The sequence below is a fragment of the Microtus pennsylvanicus genome, chromosome 3 (assembly GCF_037038515.1).
Source record: "Microtus pennsylvanicus isolate mMicPen1 chromosome 3, mMicPen1.hap1, whole genome shotgun sequence".
In the NCBI taxonomy this organism is placed as follows: Eukaryota; Metazoa; Chordata; class Mammalia; order Rodentia; family Cricetidae; genus Microtus; species Microtus pennsylvanicus.
In genome coordinates this window covers 122,583,415-122,603,489 of record NC_134581.1, presented here as the reverse complement: position 1 = coordinate 122,603,489, position 20,075 = coordinate 122,583,415, and the positions used below count along the sequence as shown (strand labels likewise).

Here is a 20,075-nt window from a genome sequence, read left to right as displayed (position 1 = left end):
TTATGTCTTTAAAAGACTTAATCATGAGAGGAAACTGTGCTTTTAAATGATTCACTTCACTTGTAGAAGACTCAGGCACAGAACTGTGGTCCTTATACTTGCATAGCCAGGATTTGACCCACTGAACCCAGACCTGCTGATTCCAAGGGTTTTGACCCAGACACCTGCTAGAAGAGGGTAGCTTTCTTGGTCACCAGAAAGAGACCAACTATTATGACTTAAATAATTTTTTCTATAACAGTTTGACCCAGTTTTATAACTTTCTTGGAGCCAAATTTGAATAGATCATAGGAAAATTTCCATTGAGGTTGACTGAATTCCAACATAATTTGAAAGCAATTAAATTTTATCCAAGAAATTGTTCAGTACTTAGAAATGAGCCAGGCCAAAAGGAAGTAGAACAAGAGTATCAAGAAGATGTAGGACTTGGGACCATCTCTAAAACTTTCCTGAGTTCCACCAAACCACTGACTGCAGTTTCAGTGGTGAAAAATGTCTCACCTTTCAGAAACAGAATTTTCCTCCAACCCTGAAACAGCATTTCCAAATGGACTTGCCTGTATAGCCCGAGAGGTACAGCCCTGAGGATGCCATATTGATGCATCTGCATGGGACACAGGATGGGATGTCACACTTAAAATGCTTTCTTCTATTTTGTTTTTGTCTTTCTTAAAAATGTTTGAAGGATCAGCCACAACTCCACCTCGCTATATTAGTGAATGGCAGGTGGGGAGCAATCCAAAACGCTGCAGCACGTGATGCTAGACAGAAAGGACAACATAAAAACTGGCAATAGAGATGTGGTACACAGCCTTAAAGCCCCATCTCACTGAGAAACACCTCCTCTATTCCATAGTTCAAGATTCTATTCAATTAATATAGGTTACTTCTGTCATTTAAATGTTTGCCTTATTGCTATATTCCAAGAGAAGTGTGTGCACAAAATTCTCAAGAAAATAGATTTTCTGAGCGCCAATTTTTGTAAGTACCTTCTTGGGGTTATGTTGCTGTAGTTAAGCCTTGAAAATCATTAATCATTCCTTACCAATTAACCACTTCTAATTAACTACTTAAAATAGAGAAATAAAGTGGAGAAATAAGATTTCAGAGTAATGACTGCAATAAGGTAATAACTGGGATTACTCCAAATTTCTTTTCATTTTAACAAACAGTCCCTTTTATTTTATGCATGTTAATTACACAGATTAATGAGTTAATTCTGACACTGTTGTACCTGCGGATAAAGGATTTGGATCATGTTCACCCCTCTATTACCCTTTCCCCTCCAACTATCTTCTTCCCCTTCTACATTCCCAAGTCTACTTCCTTGACTCATGTCCTTCCTCCTGGCCCCAGATGCCACAGATGAAAGAAACCAATCATGGGACACCTTTCTTTGGAAAGCCCGCCATATTGTGCTTAACATGGTGGTCTTCAATTCCAGTCATTTTCAGGCAAATGGAAAAACTGTATTCTTCTTTGTGGCTGAATAAAACTTCAGTGTGCATATATACTATCTCTTCTCATGCATTCCTTCATAATGATATTTGAAGGAGACTTTTTAAAAATGTGCTTACTCACTTGAAAAAAATTCAAAGGGGAACTGCTCACATAATATTTAAAATAATTTACTATATTAAGTCATAGAAAACTATATCCACAAGAGCCATGTGAGACTTTTGGACTTAAAACAAAACCCCAGAAAGTGTTGTATTTAACAAAATCTCCGTCGTTCTTTTTACCAATAAAGACTAAGGAGTGGGCCAGGCAGTGGTGGAGCACGCCTTTAATCCCAGCACTCAGGAGTCAGAGGCAGGCAGATCTCTGTGAGTTCGAGACCAGCCTGGTCTACAGAAGCTAGTTCCAGGACAGGCACCAAAAACTAGAGAGAAGCCCTGTCTTGAAAATAAATAAAAAAAAAAAAAAGACTCAGGAGCCATATACTAGGGTAGAGCCTGCTAGTTCAGAAAGGCAAAGAAAGCACCCGACTGACCACCCTCCTCAGCGGACATCTCTGAAGCCTGCCCTCCTTCTCCTGTGCCTTCTAAAAAAATATATAAAAACCAAAACTCCACCTGAATATCTCTCCCTTCTACTTCCTGTTCATCTCTCTCTCCACACTTCTAAATGACAATTAGGTTCAACATAAAGTGCAAATTAGAGAGAACACATTGAAGTGAGTGAACACGTACAAGTATCATTTCAGGATCTATAACCGCTGCTGAAAATGCTCAAGGGAAACTCACTACAGTAAATTTAAAACAGGAAAATCTCAAATAAAGAGCTTGATCTTAGCCCTTCAGAGCTTAAATGCACAATAAGCATCAGGTAACGAAAGAAAATAAAGATCGCGACAAAAGCACAACAGAGAAAAACATCAAAATCAAACTTGGGTTCTTTGGAAGAATGAAGAGCGTTGGTGAGCCGTCGGATAGACTGAGCAATAACAAAAGGGTTCAGTGGTGGTGGCACTTGCTGCCAAGCCTGGCGACCTAAGTTCGATCCCATCCCCAGGATCCACACAGTGGAGAGAATCCGTTCATCGAAGTTGTTCCACATGCACGCTGTGACATGCACATACCCACACACGTGCAAACACACACATTTTTTTTCCAAGTGCAAGACTGACATTATCTTGGCCAACAAATCTTCTGAGATCAGTATCCCTCGCACGCCGTTCGGTTCCTGAATGACCACACGCAGATGTGAAGGCTCTATGGGAGGCACTTCAGTTTGTTGCCCTTACTCTAAACCTCCAGACTGGTGAAATTCACCGTATACTCCAGGTTAACGCCTGCCTACACTTCTGCCCCAGAAGGCCCCCTCCAGCTGCAGGTCCCACGGCGTAACTTTTGATTTTCTTTCCCACTCACCATCAGAGTCATATAGATCTGATAACATTTACTGACAGTTTTATTGATGAACAAATTAGACTTTCATATACATTTATACAAACACGCAAGTGTTTCTATTCTGAATCAATGGCAATTAGAGCTTGAAGGTGTTCTTTATACATGAAAATTGGTTGGGCTTAGTAGCACACACCTTTAATTCCAGCAGAGTCAGGTGGCTCTCTGTGAGATTAAGGCCAGTCTGATAGACGCAGGACAGTCAAGACTAGACAGTGAGAACTTTTCTCAAAATAAATAAATTAATTAAAAAGGAGAAAGAAAGAAAGAATATAAAGAGTATTAAGCCATGGATACTAATCTTAAGTGGTCATTTTTAAAGTACTCAGAAAATCAATTTGGTTGCTTTATGAAATTTTTACCTTGCACTATAGGATAAGCATGAGACAGCTAGATATCACTCTAGAAGTCAATTATATGAGTTTTTGTCATATTTTTCCACCTTATACGTCGTGGGATCAGATGCGTAGAGACTGCAGCAAGTATGAGACATGAAAACCAAAAACTCAAGTCCAAGTCCGTCCTGTTAGAGTGGAGACTCTGGTGCCTACGCATGGTTGTGTCCCAGGCACTGATCTACCAAAGAAGCACCAGAGGCGCTATCTAACTGAAGCATGAAAGCCTTTAGACTGGTCCATTAATTATGACATCGCTGTAGCTATGGCTGAACACGTCTCATATGCCAGCCTGGACAATGCAAAAGTTTAGATTGCAGAGTTGTTCTGTTTGTTGATTTAACCTATACTTTGCCATTTCAATTTTAGCAAATACTAAAAGGTGCCAAAAGAAAGCATCCAGAGCCTCTCTGTGCCATGGGAGGCCCTGCCTGGGGCTACTCTGCTGTGCCTACTGAGCCTTCTCATCTCCTTTCCTCAGGACCATGACTCTAGTCTTCCTTCTTGCCTGGGTCTCTACGTTGAAGCAAAGTCTTCGTTGCTTCTGTTTTCTGGGAGACCTCTTGTACTGTTTTATTTGTATTGTTTCCATTAATGCAGCCTCTACCAAACAGATCTAAAACCCCTGAAGCGGACCTTATTCTACCTACCACCAACAAATCCCTCCAAACGAGACTGTTAGTGAAGCCCTTTGTTTTTTTCAAGAAGTATAACCACCAATAACATTTATTTCTTAAGTTTTTGCTTTCTGTCAGTATCTCTCCTGCTGCCCCCCATTCTGTCACACTGAACTATGATTTAAGGTGTGCTTAACGGACAGCCACTCTTAAAAACAGGATATGGTCCACCCTATCTTACCTCAACACAGAAATGCAACCTAGAGAAGAAAGTATTCTGAAGACATACAAAGTGTACAATACTAAATTAATGTAGTATACCATTGAATTCTATTTCAATTATGGAAAACGAAGCTATTGCTGTGCCCATCTCTCTTCCTATTTATCTCTTAAGCTATCCTTAACTTCGTAGAAGCCATGGTTTCAGATATGTTCCAGCTATATTAGATTCAAATAATTTCTTTAAAAATAATGTATAAAGTATTCCTGTATTAATTCCAAAATTGTTTTCTGTAATAAACCTGTTTGATATTAAATTTGGTGTGACTGTTAGAAAAAACACACAAGATAATTTTTACGACTCCTTCATGTTATATTTTGAAGTTCTAGGCTGTTGTAGACCAAAACTTTTATTTTATTTTCACGAATGACACTAGATTGGGGATGGGCATGTTTTTTAATACAGACAGGAAATGAACAACTTGGCTCTGGAAATGTGGAGGGTTTCTTCTGTTTCATATCGATATACAGCACAGTCATATTAATAGGTCTGCAAACTACGTTCATTCTTTCTACACATAAGCATGAAGCAGTATGTGCAAAAGTCTGAATACCAGAAGCTGTGGCGTGTGCGCACACACATTGAGTTTCTTTACATTGAATAGCCACTTCTACTAGTTCATAACAGCGAGTATGCAGACAATGGTCACAGATGTCCATCAAAGCTGGAGCAGCTGAAGACGATGCAGGCTGGAGGGTTAAAACGAAGCTGCCACTCAGGAGTCTCCACTCCTCATCCAAAGGCTCCATGGGACCACTGTCTTCCTCCTTCAGGCAAGAGAATGAAGTAGTCAGATCGCGGGCACCCTTCCGCAGCACACAACCTTTCTAGAGTCCAAACATTAAATATGACAGAAAGTAGGAATTTTCAAGTATCGTCACAAACCTCTAAAATATCTTTGTAATTTTCCACCGTAATTTTACTTCTGTGTCAGAAATGAGTACAATGTCATAGCCATAGACACTGTTCACCAAATTAATATTTGGGCTATATTATAAATGAAATACTTACATGCCAGGTCTAACAAATAAAAATGAAACTTTAAATTGCTATCAGTTTTATATGCAATGATCACAACTGGATAATAACCACTTCCTTTTGGTCCGAAAGCATCTTAAAGGTCCTACTGATTGCACAGTTAAACGTAGACTAACCTATGGCACATTGTTTTGTGGTATAACAATCCACAGGTTCCCCAATGTGGCGAATAAGCATGGCCCCCAAAGGTTCACATGTTTGAATATCTGGTTCCCAGTTGGAGGAACTCTTTGGGAAGCATTAGGAGGTGTGTGGAGGTGTGCCACTGGGGGCAGGCCATTCTCAGGACCTCTCTGGCTCATGGCTGTGTCTCAAGATGTAAGATCTTAGCTACTGCTCCAGTGCCATGCCAGCCTGGCTGCTGCCATGCTCCCTACCATGGTGATGTCGGCCCAGCATGCTACCTGAGCTAAAGCAAATGCCCCGAGGAAGAGTGCACATGCGCTTGTGTGTACACTGCACACACGTGTCTGTACACACTTAGGTACGGTAAAATGATAACATCAGGGCTTCCTATTTTACTTTTGTATTTCTGTGAAAATTACACTGAGGCCATTTAACCAATTAAATAAGTAAATGTGTTTACTATGAAGACTGCCTGTCTTTCTTCTCTCTCACATGTCAGCAACTTCCTAATCAATTTTTTCCGCGGATGATTTTATGAACATCACATGGTCCTAAGCACGCCCTCCAATTTGCTTAGGTAATAGGTGTTGTCTGTCCCACTGGCATAGGACGATCTGAAGTTCTTTCCCCTAGTCAGCCCCTCTACGCCCCCCACACCACCCAAGACAAATGCATCAATCCTAACTACCATCCCACCCTGCAAATATATTTTTCCTGTAATTTTGGTTGAATCAATTATTTATATTACAGTAATGATAAATAATATTAAGAATGAAACTATAGATTTCATTTAATTGTTTTTCTTTCTTGCATGTTGTTTGATCTGAGTTAAATGAGAATCTTAGATTTTTTTCATAATTAATTCAATTACTACCTACCAATCCAATACTACCTACCAATTATCCTACTTGTTCAAGAAATAAAGAGTGGAAGACACCTTTAATCCCAGCACTTATGAGACGTAGGCAGGCAGTTCTCCTTGAGTTCAAGGCCGGTCTGGCCTACATGCAAGTTCAAATCCTGCCAGGCTATACAGTGAGCCCCTGTCTTTGCATTTGCATCTCTGCAGAAACCTCTTTAGAAGCTCATATCCAATTCAGCCACATCTGCACTGACTAGCGTCTGTATCTGGGATCCCACTCCACTGCTGTCCCAGGCGTTTCCCTTGTGGGTCAGCTGGGAAGTAGACTGTCTTTTTGACACTGCACTAGAGACTGGGTGGGGAGGAAGAGACCAGAGACGGTGAGTTCTTAGGAAGTGGCCCCTCCACCCTATTCTAGCAAGGGCGACTAATACCTATTATCAACTGTTTTGAGTCCTCTCCACAAGGTAAGTACTTCCAGGCATCTCTCAGTAAAAGTGTACCTGCTTGTCAAACGGCATTCAACCAACACAGAAAGCACTGGCTTCTTTGCCTTCCACCGTCCAGAAACATCTGTTGCAAATTTCCCAGACTCTGGGAGCCCATCACAGAAATATCTGCCCCCTCAATCACTGAGCTTCCCAGCTTCTAAGGTACTTTGTCTGTCCTCTTGCTTTCTCATCCTTGTGAGTTTGTACATTTAACAAAGTTCCCTTTTCTGTTATTTTAATGTGATTTGTGGTAAAGACAAAATTGTCAATGCTCAATCAGTGATCGGGACTGGTGACAAACATTCCTTTTGATACATTCTGTGTATTTTACTAAACTCTTTCTGAGAACCATGCCATCGGGTCATCAGAACGTGAATCTGTTTGATAAAACAATCTAAAGAAAGGACAAATTAACAGAGGTAATCAGGCTCCCATTCTCTTCTCTGGGATGTCTTCCAAGTGCCCATTTGTCTAAATATAAACAGGAAAGCTTAAATGTAGAGGGAATTTTCTGTTCTGCAATGAGTATTATTCACAACAATAACCTTGAAGCATGACCACATTCTAAAGAGTCTGTTAAATCACCGATTCTTTTTAATATAATTATAACAGATGTTATCTTTCATATGCCTATTTTGAACCTTAATTTGTCTTCTATGGAGGGACCCCAGGGAATGCATTCAATTCAGATCCCTTTAGAGAATTTCCTGAAAAGCTGCCAACCATACAAGCGCACGTGTGCGCGCATCCTGCCCCCTCAGAGACCGCAAAGGTCAGAGGCTGATGTCAGGGACAAGAAATCTGATTCCGCTAACTTGACTATCTACTACAGTATCCCTTTGAAACATATGAGCAGGGCCCACAGAATCAACTAAGCAGAACTCATAGGGGCTCACGGAGCCTGAACTAACAACCAGGAAGCCTATAGGAGTCTGAACTAGGTCCTCTGCATAGATATTATGATCGTGCAGCTTGATGTCCTTGTGGAACAATGTCGGCAATTACAATAAAGTAGTCCCACACTAGCTCAGAATGGAGTATAATAAAGGACTCTTTATTTAGAGGTGGACTCACAGATCAGCAGTCCTCTGCATGAGCGGTGAACAGGAACCCTCGCCTCTATGTCTGCATATGTAGTACCCAAGGCCACACCCAAAGTGGGCCATCATCTCAAAGGCCATTGGCTGAAGGAGTTCCCCCAGCAGAACTCCTAACAGGGAGTGGTGGCTATCTCTGACTCTTCTGCCTGCTTTTGGGACCCTTTTCCTCCTACTCATCTCATCCAGCCTTGGTATTATTGTAACTTGTTAAGTCATGTTTGGTTGATACTCTTGGGAAACAGAAGAGGAGTGGATCTAGGGAAGAGGGGAAGAGGGGATGGGTCTGGGAGGAAAGGAGGGGGGAAACTGGGTGGGGGTGTAACATATGAGGGAAGAACGAACACACAAACAATAACAGTGACATGGGCTAGAGATGGTTCAGCACTCAAGGGCACTGGCTCTTGCAGAGGACCTGGGTTTGCTTCCAGAACCCAGAATATGGTGCCTCACAACCATTCCAAACTTTAGTTCAGAAAATCCAAATTCCTCTTCTGACATCCAAAGTATCAGGGACAAACATAGTACACACACAGACATGTAGGCTAAACACTTGAGCACATACAATGAAAGCTAAAAAAAAAAACAAAAACAAAAAAAAAACTTTAACTTAGAAAAAGGAAAAAAAAGAAATATTGATGTGCTAAGAATGACAACTCTTTTTAAACTGGGCTGGCCGTCTCCCAGGTACTTGGGGTGAGCTGGCCATTTTCACAGGCACTAGAGGCACACCCTTGGGGTGGGTTGGCTGTTTTCCCAAGCACTAGTGACACATCCTTGGGGTGGGTTGACCATTTTCCCGGGCACTAATGGTGCATCACTGGGGTAGGTTGCACAAGCTCCTTTAACTCGGACTTAGCTGTGAACCTCTGCCTTAGCCTTAGGCTGAAAGCTACTGAAGACAGCTCAGAACAGTCAAACACAAAAGAAGGAGGTAGAAATTCAATGTGATTCAATTATAACCAAGGGCACGTAACAAGTTACTTACTGTTCCCACATAGCCACTATTTCCAGAAAGGAAAACAAAGAAACACCAAAGAAGAGAAAGGGAGAGAGACCAGGAGCAACAGCTGTTCTCGAATACCCCAAGGAAAGATAAGAGAGATGCCTCTGGGCTTAGAGATCCAAGCATCCGAAATAAGTACAGCAGTCACCACAGTGAATTATTTAAAGTTCATAGATGTACTACTCATTGGTGCAATGAGGGAAGAATTATTCAAATTAGAAATACATCAGTTACTATTGACAAATGCTACTATGGTTTAGCTAGAAAACTCAAAATAAGCAACTGAAAGTCATTGCAGCTATATGAAAGGACCATTAGAATAGCAGGGACCAGACTAATGCATCATGTTTCCCACACAACATTAATCAATATGAAAATAAAGTAGAAAAAGAGAATGGTCAATACGGACCGCCACAGTCATCATAGCAACAAGGAGTACTTGTGCTTCATGAATGCTAACTGTCTGCTTGACATCACCTCACGAGTCCTTGAACAGCTCTGGGAACTTAAAACACCCACTGTCTCCACTTCAGTTATGAGGAAGCAAAGCCTGAATGACTACTGACAATTTGCCCAAATTGAAGACCCGGGGAGGGTCGGCATTCACTATCACTGTGTTTACTATCAAGCCACATCCCAGTTGGCTCTGCCCAAATATGCCACCCAGAGTAACTTCAAGGACAGGACAAAAATATATAAAATACAGTCTCAAAATACATGAATGACATAAAAATTATAGTAACTGTACTAAACAAAGATCTACCCTTTGACCCTCAATAATGTAAAGAAACAAACTCCCTTAAGTGATATGCAACATAAACCACACATTATAGTGGATATTCTTCCTTTCCTTTTTCTCGTTGTAGTTTGTTACTTCTATTCTTCTGCTAAAATGATTCTCTAGTTTATCTGGAAATTTTAAACATGTAAGAACAGCCGTAATTGACTGGTAAGGAGTCTTGTCCACACTAATGTCACAAGCACTGTGCTTAGTGACATCACTAGACAAAACAAGGGAACACAACAGGGAGTCCGGAATGAGCCAAGGACCACAGAACTTGCTGTAATCAAAAAAGTCATCCTTCTTTGAGACACGTTCTCAGACCAAACCCAGGGCTTTCCTCATGCAAGGTCAGCACTCTTCCAGTAGAACTATGTCCCCAGCACAAAGTTTCTTTCTTTTTATTTAAATAACATTTTTATTTATTTACATATCAACCAGTTTCTCCTCCCTCCTCTCCTCCAGTCCAGTTTCACTTTTAAAGATAAAAAGGTTGGACACCTGTGCATAGCCTTTGATTCTCCCTGCATGTACAGTTAGTCCTGTGGCTGGACATGGGATTGGGTAGTTACTGTCTCAAAGAACAAAACAAAACGACACGAAACATTATTTCATTATGATTCAACAAAATAATATAAAGTAGAAGAGTGCCAGGACAGTTTAATATTTGACCACTTTATGATTTACTCCATTTTAGAAATTGATCCTTAGGAAGATAGTTATTTTAAGATTCATTTTAGAAATGTCTTGTACCTCTATAGTATTCCAAAAACCATGTTGAAGAACTATTTTCTAAGCCAAATGGCCTGGACTTGATAACGTTGTATTTCCCTACAACCCCCTGTTTTTTTCCAACTCATGCTCATCAGTTTTCATTCTTTATTTTCCTTCTCTCTAAATAAAATATATTGCTATAACATGGAAAAAAAACAAAAAAGTCATCCTTGTGCAGATTGACAATGATTAGAATTTCCTGAGGACTCTTGTAAAAGTAAAGAGGAACCAGAGCTAGACCTGTAGCTAGTTGGGGCATGAATTGACAACTCTTGAGGACAGTAATGTTTTTTCGGAGTTAAAATAAAACTCTGATAACTGCATTACTAAGAGTATTTTAAGAAAATTCATCACTAACTAACCCATAGTATAGTTGATTACAGAAGAACACTAGAAATGACCAAAGTATAAATAAGTTTCATAATGGTTAAAAGTAGCATGCCAAAGATGAAGCGATTACGTGGTAGTCAACTCCCAAAGGATCTGGGTTCAGTTCCAAGTACCCACTGGGCAGCTCACAAACAGCCTTGACTCCAGTTCCAGGAAAATTCAACAGTGAACACCAGGCATGCACATGTTACACACAGACATGCACACACACACATACACATAAAATAAAATAAATAGATCTTTAATATTTCAAAAAATGACCTATACTTGACAAACACTTAACAGTGTGACCTACAAGAAGACATAGCATCAAGTCAGCAGATGGCATGCACGGAATAACTCAATATGGATCACCACATACATGTAAACACAGATGCATACATAGATCGAATGCACACAACTAATGTTCCTGACATACGTCTCCTGCAGAACAAATGACGTTAAACAAGTAGATTCCATTTTCTCATTGTAGCCTCCCCACCGGCCTTCTTACGTGAGGGAAAAAGAAGTTTAACTCTGTCATGGCCACGCCAATGGACTCATGCTACCCTCACGTAAATGCTACACAGCCTCCACCCATGCCAGGACACCTGGAACTGGTGATGGCTGTCGCAGGCCGTGGAGTTCCAGAGAGGTGTGCCCTGGCTTCATTGACTGCTGTGTTGCTTGTTATTTTCACCATGAATATTCAACAATTATATTTGGAGACATGGAAACAGAAAGCAATGAAACGTTAGGTTAACTGTTACAGACCAGACTGGGGAGGAAAAGGGCTGAACCAAAGGTGGAGGCGGACTGGATGGCAAAACCTTGTTCTATACAACATTCACATGATGGGCGTATATGATTTAATGGACCTTCAGAGGAAATAGCAATCTGCCCCATAAAGTGAAAGCACACACGTTCTCTCCACCTCTTCAGATAATCTCATTCCCAGAACATTATCTAAAAGGGGTGAGGAAGCAGAGATCCAAGAGGTGCAGTTAAATAGCTCACAGCCAGGAGCTAATCCTACAGGCAGCTGAATTGTTTTACTGGTTATGACCTCTTAAGGGAAGCTTCTCGTGCTTCTCTGTTTGTTTGTTGTTGATGTTTTGTTTTGTTTTTTGTCTCTAAAATAAAGGCAAGAGCATAGGCCTCTCCATCACTCACAAGCATCTCCACCGAAACTTTTACCCACTCTGTAGGAACCTTACTGCTTGATAATATCCCATTATTCCGCACTGGGGTGAGGAAACACTCAACTTAGCTTGTAAAATTATTCACAAGTAAACCTATGTGCTATTGCGACACTTTCTCAATCTCAATTAGCACTCAACTAATTAACCAAACCATTTTATACACGACAGCGAGGCACATTTTTCTTCCTTCTTCCGTACTCCCTGGTGTGTTGTAAGGGTGATTGAGGGTCTAATTACCTCTTAATTGAAAGCTCATATTCTTCATTTTTCACTAGTTCAGGCTTAATTCTTTTAGTCCCGAAATCAAAGTCAACGAAATGGAGTTGAACTGGGATTTGGGCAGCTATTATAAGAAAGGGTTGTTTGCACTCTGTTCTCTTGTAAGTGAAAATGGGTTTTCGCCTTATTTCTTATGTAAATATTTCAGGTACCAAAATGTGCCACTAATTTTAATTATTAGCAATATTTCCTTTCTTTAGCTTTACAGTAACTTTGTTGCTGTGATCCACTAATTCTAATCATTCCTTAGTGGGGAAAAAAAATGACATTAAAGACACATGGTGGGCTCTTGAAAAATCAGGATGAACTTGCAGGCCTGCAAAAAAAAAAAATCACTGCTGCTTTTCCGCAGCGCACAGGTGTAGGAATCATTGCGTGTCAACAGGGGGATGATGTGAATCTAAGAACACTTAAAATAGAGCCATTTATGTCCATCAGAAATCCGTATTTACGAAGAGCACCACCATCCAGAGGGCATCCCAGCAGTGAGAAGTAGGCACGGTACTGCATGAAGGTGATGGGCTGTACCCGTGGATATTATGCTAGAGTAAAGGCTGAAGGAGATATCCACAGGGAGCACAGCCTTATTCTTTCCTACGCACGGCGAGTAACCATTTGGACTCAGTTGGTCAAGGACCTCTCAGGCGAAAGACCTAGGTTAGAGAGTGTCTTAAGATCCAGTTTGGGACAGAGATCTTCAGATGTCGCTGAAAGCATCCTTTATTATGTAGACACACACTGAAGATCTTAGGTTCCTGATGAAACCCATCGCAGAATGAATGATGAGAACTCAGAGAGACGAGGACAGCAAGAACACAGACCACTCACAGTGTTTGTCTTAATAAGCACAGGGACGGAAAATAAATTCACCTGACGTTGTCACGGCTTCACAATTCTAGTAATTTATTTTGAGGAGCTGTTATCTTTTGGCATATTTCTCGACAGGAGAAATCTCTATATAATCATAATAAATATGTCAGAGTCTGTCAAAAGTACTAGGTAGAGAGTGCTGTAGTTGTTATGAGAATAACTAACTGGGATGTTTAAGTAAAATTAAAATAGCCAGAGAGTTAAGCAGACCTATGTGAATATACTATTTAAATTTTTTTTTCCTAAAACTTAACAGTTAAAAGCAATCATCTGTCTCTGGTTCTATTCCCATTAAAAATATTTTCAGATCGATGACTGCTTTGCCTTGGGAGAATCATGTCAGCATCTAGTTTCCTCTAGCAAGATTTCTCCTATGCATACTTGAACAGTCTAAATGGTCCTCTCCCCCACCAGTCACCCAGTTCTTACAGGGTTGATATCAGGGAAGTAGAGCCTTGGAAGGGAGGTTAGATTCTGGAGAAAGAACCCACGTGACTGGGACTCAATTAGATCACAGAGACAGAGCCCATGCGGCTGGCATGAGCTCACTCTTGACGGGGACTCCTCAAACCTAGGGAAAGCCTTCTGTAAGAAGGGATTGTTCTCTGTGCAGGAAATGAGGCTTCCCAGGTAGTCTTTTGTCTCCTTGTCTTGAGATAAGTGTCCAACTCTAAGGAAGCCATTTCTGTTGTTGAGAAGCTAAGCTCATTCCCAAGATTTTGTCACAGAGACCCAAGTAGAAGACACTTATTGAGCCTTTCCCGCCTTCAGGAGAGGATTTCTCCCCTAAACAGAGAGATCTGAGTGAATTCCTCTGCCCTGCCTGGCTACTATTCTTTTCTCGCTGATACTGAGGTCATTTCTCGTTTACCCTGAGACTTCAGGCTCGCGACCTTTAGGTTATGAGCCTTGGCCTTTAATGGCTGAGCTGTCCCTCCAGCCCTGAGACTTCAGGTTTCTCAAGCACTCTGTGCTTGTAAGCAATATGCTATATAGTATTTAACTTGGACCTTATCCTCTACATAAATGACGAAAATACTGTCAAAGTAAATCAGGGACTCAACCACTCAGACTTCTTTCTCTACTTCCTCGGTAACAGCTAACACCAGCCAACATAGTACTCGCTAATCAGATTTATTTTCCAAAGCCCATTTCAAAAGTCTCCTTAGTTAACAGCTAGAACATTAATGTCACATGATAATGATGTTACCTTTCATTATGGGCTGCAACAGAGAGAAAACCCAGCCCCACCAAGGGCAGGCATTAGCAGGCAGTCCCACTACTTTTCCTACCGCACTCCCAGGTGAGTTCAGAATCATTACCACTCTCCCGAAAGCTACTGCCAACCGGCTGGAGTTGACACGAGTCTGAGTGCTGTGTGTTGTCTGTGTCTCTGTCCTCAGCAGCTTGATGAAGGCGGCGTGCAGCAGCTATACGGAAGCAGATGCTGACTTTGCAGGTGCTGGCGACAGATATGGAAAGATATGGAGCTACTAAATGACCCTGAAAGCTACCAGAAGGGAAATGTACAGAAACAGATGACAAGTTTGTAAGTGGGCAAGGTGAGGCAGCCAGGTCTATACGGCCCACCTTTGAATAGGAGCCAGCAGAGAGCCAGGCCGCGATAAAGGGATTGTGAGTGCAATTCCTGAGTCCGTTTTCACCCAAGTGAAAAGAGCACACCCTAGACCTGCCCTTCCTTTCCGAGAAAGAAACGGGGGGGGGGGCATTCTGGTGCCCACATCTGCCAGCTCTGCTAGCAGTCACCACTTCAGGTCTTCCAGAACCACAAAGAATGCTTTGGGTTCCCATACACATACTGTCACTGTTCTCGGGCTAAACCTTTGCAGGGCTGTTTCCTACAGTTGACTGTTTTGACATAGTAAAGATTCTTGGAAGTCTTGCAGAAAGAAAACCAGCCTAAGGCAGTTACAAATGGACTTAATTCCAGTACACAGGAATTGATACATCAGTGGAATTGATAAAGAATAACAATTACTGCTAACCATATTATTAGAAGACAGAAATTAACTAAAAGTTAAATGAATAAGGATCTAAACTCCAGTAAGTACAGAAAGGCTAGTAAGGCTAGTTTACTTGGGAAAGACTTGATGGAGGAAAACTGTGGTCCCTCAAGTACAAACCGTATTTAAATAGTCAGAAGCCAATAGAATACTCTAGACTTCTCACTGGAAAATTCCTGGTCGTGGAGGTGGGGTAGAAGACAGCCTAGCCATTTCTATAGCCATTTAACCTTGCTCAGGAGCAGGCTAAATCGTAAATAGCTAATCTGACATACTAGGAAATTCTCTGTGTTCTTTTTCTAATTGAGAAAAATTTTAAGCAAATTAACTAATTCTATATTGATTATGTTGTGGAATATTTAACTATCACTTTGCCTGCCTAAGGCACCTGGTTGATCTAATAAAAAGCTGAATGGCCGATAGCTAGGTGGGTTGGATGGCAGAGACAATAAGTAGGAGGAGGAATTTAGGCTTGGGGGAGACAGAGAGAGACACCAGAGAGATGCCAGGGGCCAGCCAGCCAACCACTGAGGAAGCAGGAGTACAAGACATACAGAATGAAAGAGAGGTTAAAGAAAAACCTGAGGCAAATGAAGATTACTAGGAACAGGTAAATTAAGTTATAAGAGCCAGTGAAACAAGAAGAAAGTGGGACAAGGCCCAGCTTTCATAATTAATAAGACATCTCCATGTCATTATATGGGAGCTGACTGGCAGAACAGAAAAGAGTATGAATACAGATTATATTTTCCCTTTAAAGTTTTCACTCAGAATGAAACACTAGCATGGAAATGGCTTTCTATGTGGTGGTGATTCTACAGAAGCAGAAAATAAGAGAAAACATCTTCTTAAACTCATGAATAAAGAGCATGCTATTTCTGTACTCATTTTTGGCAACTTCCCCCAATTTTATTTTTAGCTTTTACCTTTCTAGCTGGAGACTTACTATGAAACCTTATTAACTTCGACCCCTCCTCACTTCCCTGAAGCCCATTCTCTCATTTGCCTTTGCCATGATAAAGCTGTTGAGACAGACGCAGGCATGTCCACCACACAGGCACAGAAGGCAAAGGCCCCCAAGAGGTCAGCTGGGATAAGCTTGTGCAGCCAGCATCAACAACACTCAGAAACGGAGAGGGTTCTAGCCCACCACACCCCCAAAAGCCTTATCTAGGCTCTGATCTACATATCTATCGGAAAAGGCTGCCTTTCCACTCCTAGAGGTAAATTCTTCCCCTAGCTGATGTATGTCCTCTTAGCTGCCCACTTAAAGCCCTGTTTATGTCAACATACATCCCTTGAGCAAAGAGCAACAGGCACACAGAACATATTTATACCACATACACTGGCCACAGCCATGATGGCTTTCTTCTGAAAACATTCCTAGGTGTTAAAAATTATGAAACTGACTCTATTTCAGGGATCAGAACATACAGCCAACAACACATTGGTTCTTGGCTGCAAAATCTTTCTTTACTTCTTCTTAAACCACCTCTTTTTAAATTCTCAGGTGAGAAAAAAATAAATCACTTCAGAATTTTCATCCACAACAAATTATTAACATTTCTAAACTATAAAAAGACAAAGGGACACATTTCAATGCAGGAATTGCTTGCATAGTGCAGGAATCCTGAAGAGAGCCAATATAGTCCTGATATTTTTTACTCTCGGGCGAATAATAATTTTATATCACATAATCAAAACCTAAGAGATGGTTTCGGCATTTCTGGTATTTGGGCATTTTCCTGAAATCATCCTGTAAACTTTTTTTTTCTATTTCATTCGGAGGGAATTCTATAGGACCCAGGGACTAGGAAACAGTCCTGTCTGTGAGGTGCTTGATCCTCTTGCTAATACTGGACACCGTGTTGTGGTTCAAGGCCAAGTGCTGCTGGCTGAAAACCTGCCCTTCAGCTTTTCGTTCACCCTGGAGAGATAATGGGTAGGCTTCCACAGTGTGACACTCCTCACCTTCCTCACACAGACCTTCTTTTCCCATAATGTTCTGTGTTTCTCTAGCCTAGAATTCTTTGGGGTTCCAAGAGAAAACAGATAAGAAATTTCCTCATCAAAGATAAAAAGGCAAAATCATGAACTGCAAAAGTACATGTTGGGAAAAGTTCAACACAGTCAAGGATGACTTCAAAGGTTCGGAAAGAAAAATGGCAGCAATTCTGACAAAGGATTATTCTGGGATGTTTGCTAGTCCTTCTTTATTTTTCTGTTTGCCATTGCTGCTTTTGCTTATAAGGAACGAGAAGAAAGTGATTTAAAGAAACATGTATAATTAATGCTTGCAGAAAGCAAAGCATTGATTTATTGCAGTTAGCAAAATCCTGTGCATGGACTAATATTGTATGAGTCTTGGGTGAGCTGCTCTGTGGCAAGTCCAAATAGCTTCTACACTGAGCTAAACGTTAACAAAACAGGCAAATATTATGTACTAATATTATAATACAAGGCATTATGTGTGAACTGGACCCCACACCTATTTATTTCTGTTATTAAGACTTGGTTTTCCTGAATCCTATTTTTAAAAAATCAAAGATTAATTAAAATCGGAGAGACGGTTCAGTGAATAACTTTCTGATTTTCCAGAGGACCTAGGTTTGGTTTCCCGCACCCACACCAGAATGCCCACACACTCCTGTTATGGCAGTTCCTGGAAATCTGATGCCATCTTCTGGATTCCATGGGTTCCATGCACATATGTGGCATGCGCTCACACATACATATAAATAAAAAGTAAATATTCTTTAAAACTTCAATAAACAATGGACCTCTTCATTGCAATTGTCCCCCTGAAATGTGAGCCAGCGCTGCTGAACCAGAGAATTCCTGGCACCTCAGTGAGATACGTGCTAATTCCATAAACAACTACCAAATCCTAATTCACACTTATTAAATGCTAATATTAAAAGGTCTCAGATTCCTCATGGAAATAATAATTCCTCTTATCAAGGCCCTCCAGATGTCCAGAACTGTCACATTTTTAAAACCTGTCATTTTAATTCCAAAACTAAAGCTATTTCCAAAAGCACCACTGAAATAAATCTAAATCATTTTAAACATTTTTAAGAGAACAACTACCATGGAATTTACCCCCCCCTTTAATTCCAAGAGCCTAAATGAAACATTCATGCATTAAATTCAAAGGCTGACTGTCAAATAACTTCACTTTAATAAAAATTTGAATTACATGCCTTAGGGCATTATTAAATATCAAATAAAAAGAACATATCCATAAATCTGATTTCCCAATATAATTTTATGTAGAATTATGAATACATTTGTATTATACATTTCAAGACAAAGGGATAAAATATATTCATAAAAGGACAAAAATCAGAATTAGAAATTTTGAAGGATTTTTCCCTTTGAAAAAAGATATCTCAATTGTAATGAGTTTAAAAACCTAGAAAAGGTAAATATCACTTTTCTGTCAAATAATTAAGGATCTGGAATACACATAATCTCATAAACAGTATGAGATTTCTGTATCTGTTTATGAGAAAGGTAGACAGAGGGACAAAGGACATACAGAGAATAGTGACGATTGTTTAGATACTCAAAAGTAACTCTGGTCTAGACAAGGTATGAATCAAACATCTAAGGCAATAATATTCTGTCACTGGAGGTGCCATTTACAGATAATTATATTCACAAAAGAATGCTAACTATGATCTGGAAAACCTCTTAGGTTGCTACTCACTCTCCCTCCTCCCTGCCCTTGCACCTCTTTATGACCCTCTTAGGGAGCCTCTCCATATGGTCCCATCCTCTCCTCCACTGGGGTCTTAGCCACTCATACCCTCCTGACTACTACCCTACTCCTAATTTAAAAACAAAAGCAAGGCACAAACGGATCCAGTCTATAAATCTGGACTTCCTTCTTCCTTCCTCTTGGAGCACGCAAAACACCTACTCTGAACGAAACTGGTCTCTGCGAGTGCTCAGGGTTGCGCCCTTCCCAAGTCTTCAGTATCAAGATCTGTCCACAAGAACAAACTGCTCAGCTGCACACGCTGCTCCTTGGCCATACACGCAGACAAGTTCTGGTATTTCTTGTGCTCAAAGTAAAGTCTATCCAAGCATCCTGCCTCACCCAACCCAGCCGATCGTGATACATCTAGAAGGTGTGTCTGTATAAAATGCCACAGTGACTACTGCTAAGCTGTGCACTTGACATGCGGATAGCTCTTTTAGGGAGATCTACAAAGCAAGGCGGTGCTAGTGGCTGAAAGGACTGTAGCTTTCCCTTCTGAGGGGACTGAAAGGAGAAACTACTGGGTAGCCATTTGTAAACTTAAAAACACCTGTTTGAAAAGTGTCCCGGGCGTGGGACCTGCAGCACGACCCCCTATTAACTTCAGTCGTGGCAACAGGCTCCCTCCATTACCAAGCCACTCACACCACCAGGGTGGAGACCGCTGTGAATTCAGCCCAGGTGCTGCTAAGGAAAAGGAGTCTCCCATTCAAGCTGTGGGCATCAACATTTCAGCTTCACTGTCTTGGAAATGGATTGCTTTGGGCAACGAATGGCCTGCCGCTCCCATGTAAGATTTCACAGAGAAATAATCCCTCTGATACATTTGAATGCCTTATATATCCTTCCTCTATGCAAAATAATGTCATATTTGACACAGACTAATTTTCCGAAGCTTAATTATGACTTTCAACTTGACTGGGTTAGAAAACACCCAGGAGATGAGAAGAGCTCACCACTGGGTATGCATGTGAAGGTGTTTGCAGACAACTAGACCTTGGGGGCTCAGACCTAGCCAATGGATTAACCCCTCGGCAGATTCATAATATGATAGCTTTGATGGAGAAAGGGAGAGATCCTGTCCTGACCTCTTTCTGAATCTTCCTTATGTGTACTTCCTGTCTCCCATGAAGGTCCTCTATCCCAAGGCTCCAGTACCATCATGTTCTGCCCGAAAAGAAAAAGAGGG

The 20,075-nt window shown here is 41.0% G+C and overlaps 1 protein-coding gene across 1 annotated transcript in view; it reads right to left on the bottom strand.

Moving 5' to 3' along the window:
- Positions 1-4,511: 4,511 nt before the first annotated feature.
- Ca8 (carbonic anhydrase 8) overlaps positions 4,512-20,075 on the bottom strand; it is a 68,748-nt gene continuing 53,184 nt past the window's right edge. The window contains exon 9 of the mRNA XM_075967018.1: positions 4,512-4,968. The gene's annotated coding sequence lies outside the window, so the exon portion shown is untranslated. The remainder of the gene's footprint in view (positions 4,969-20,075) is intronic.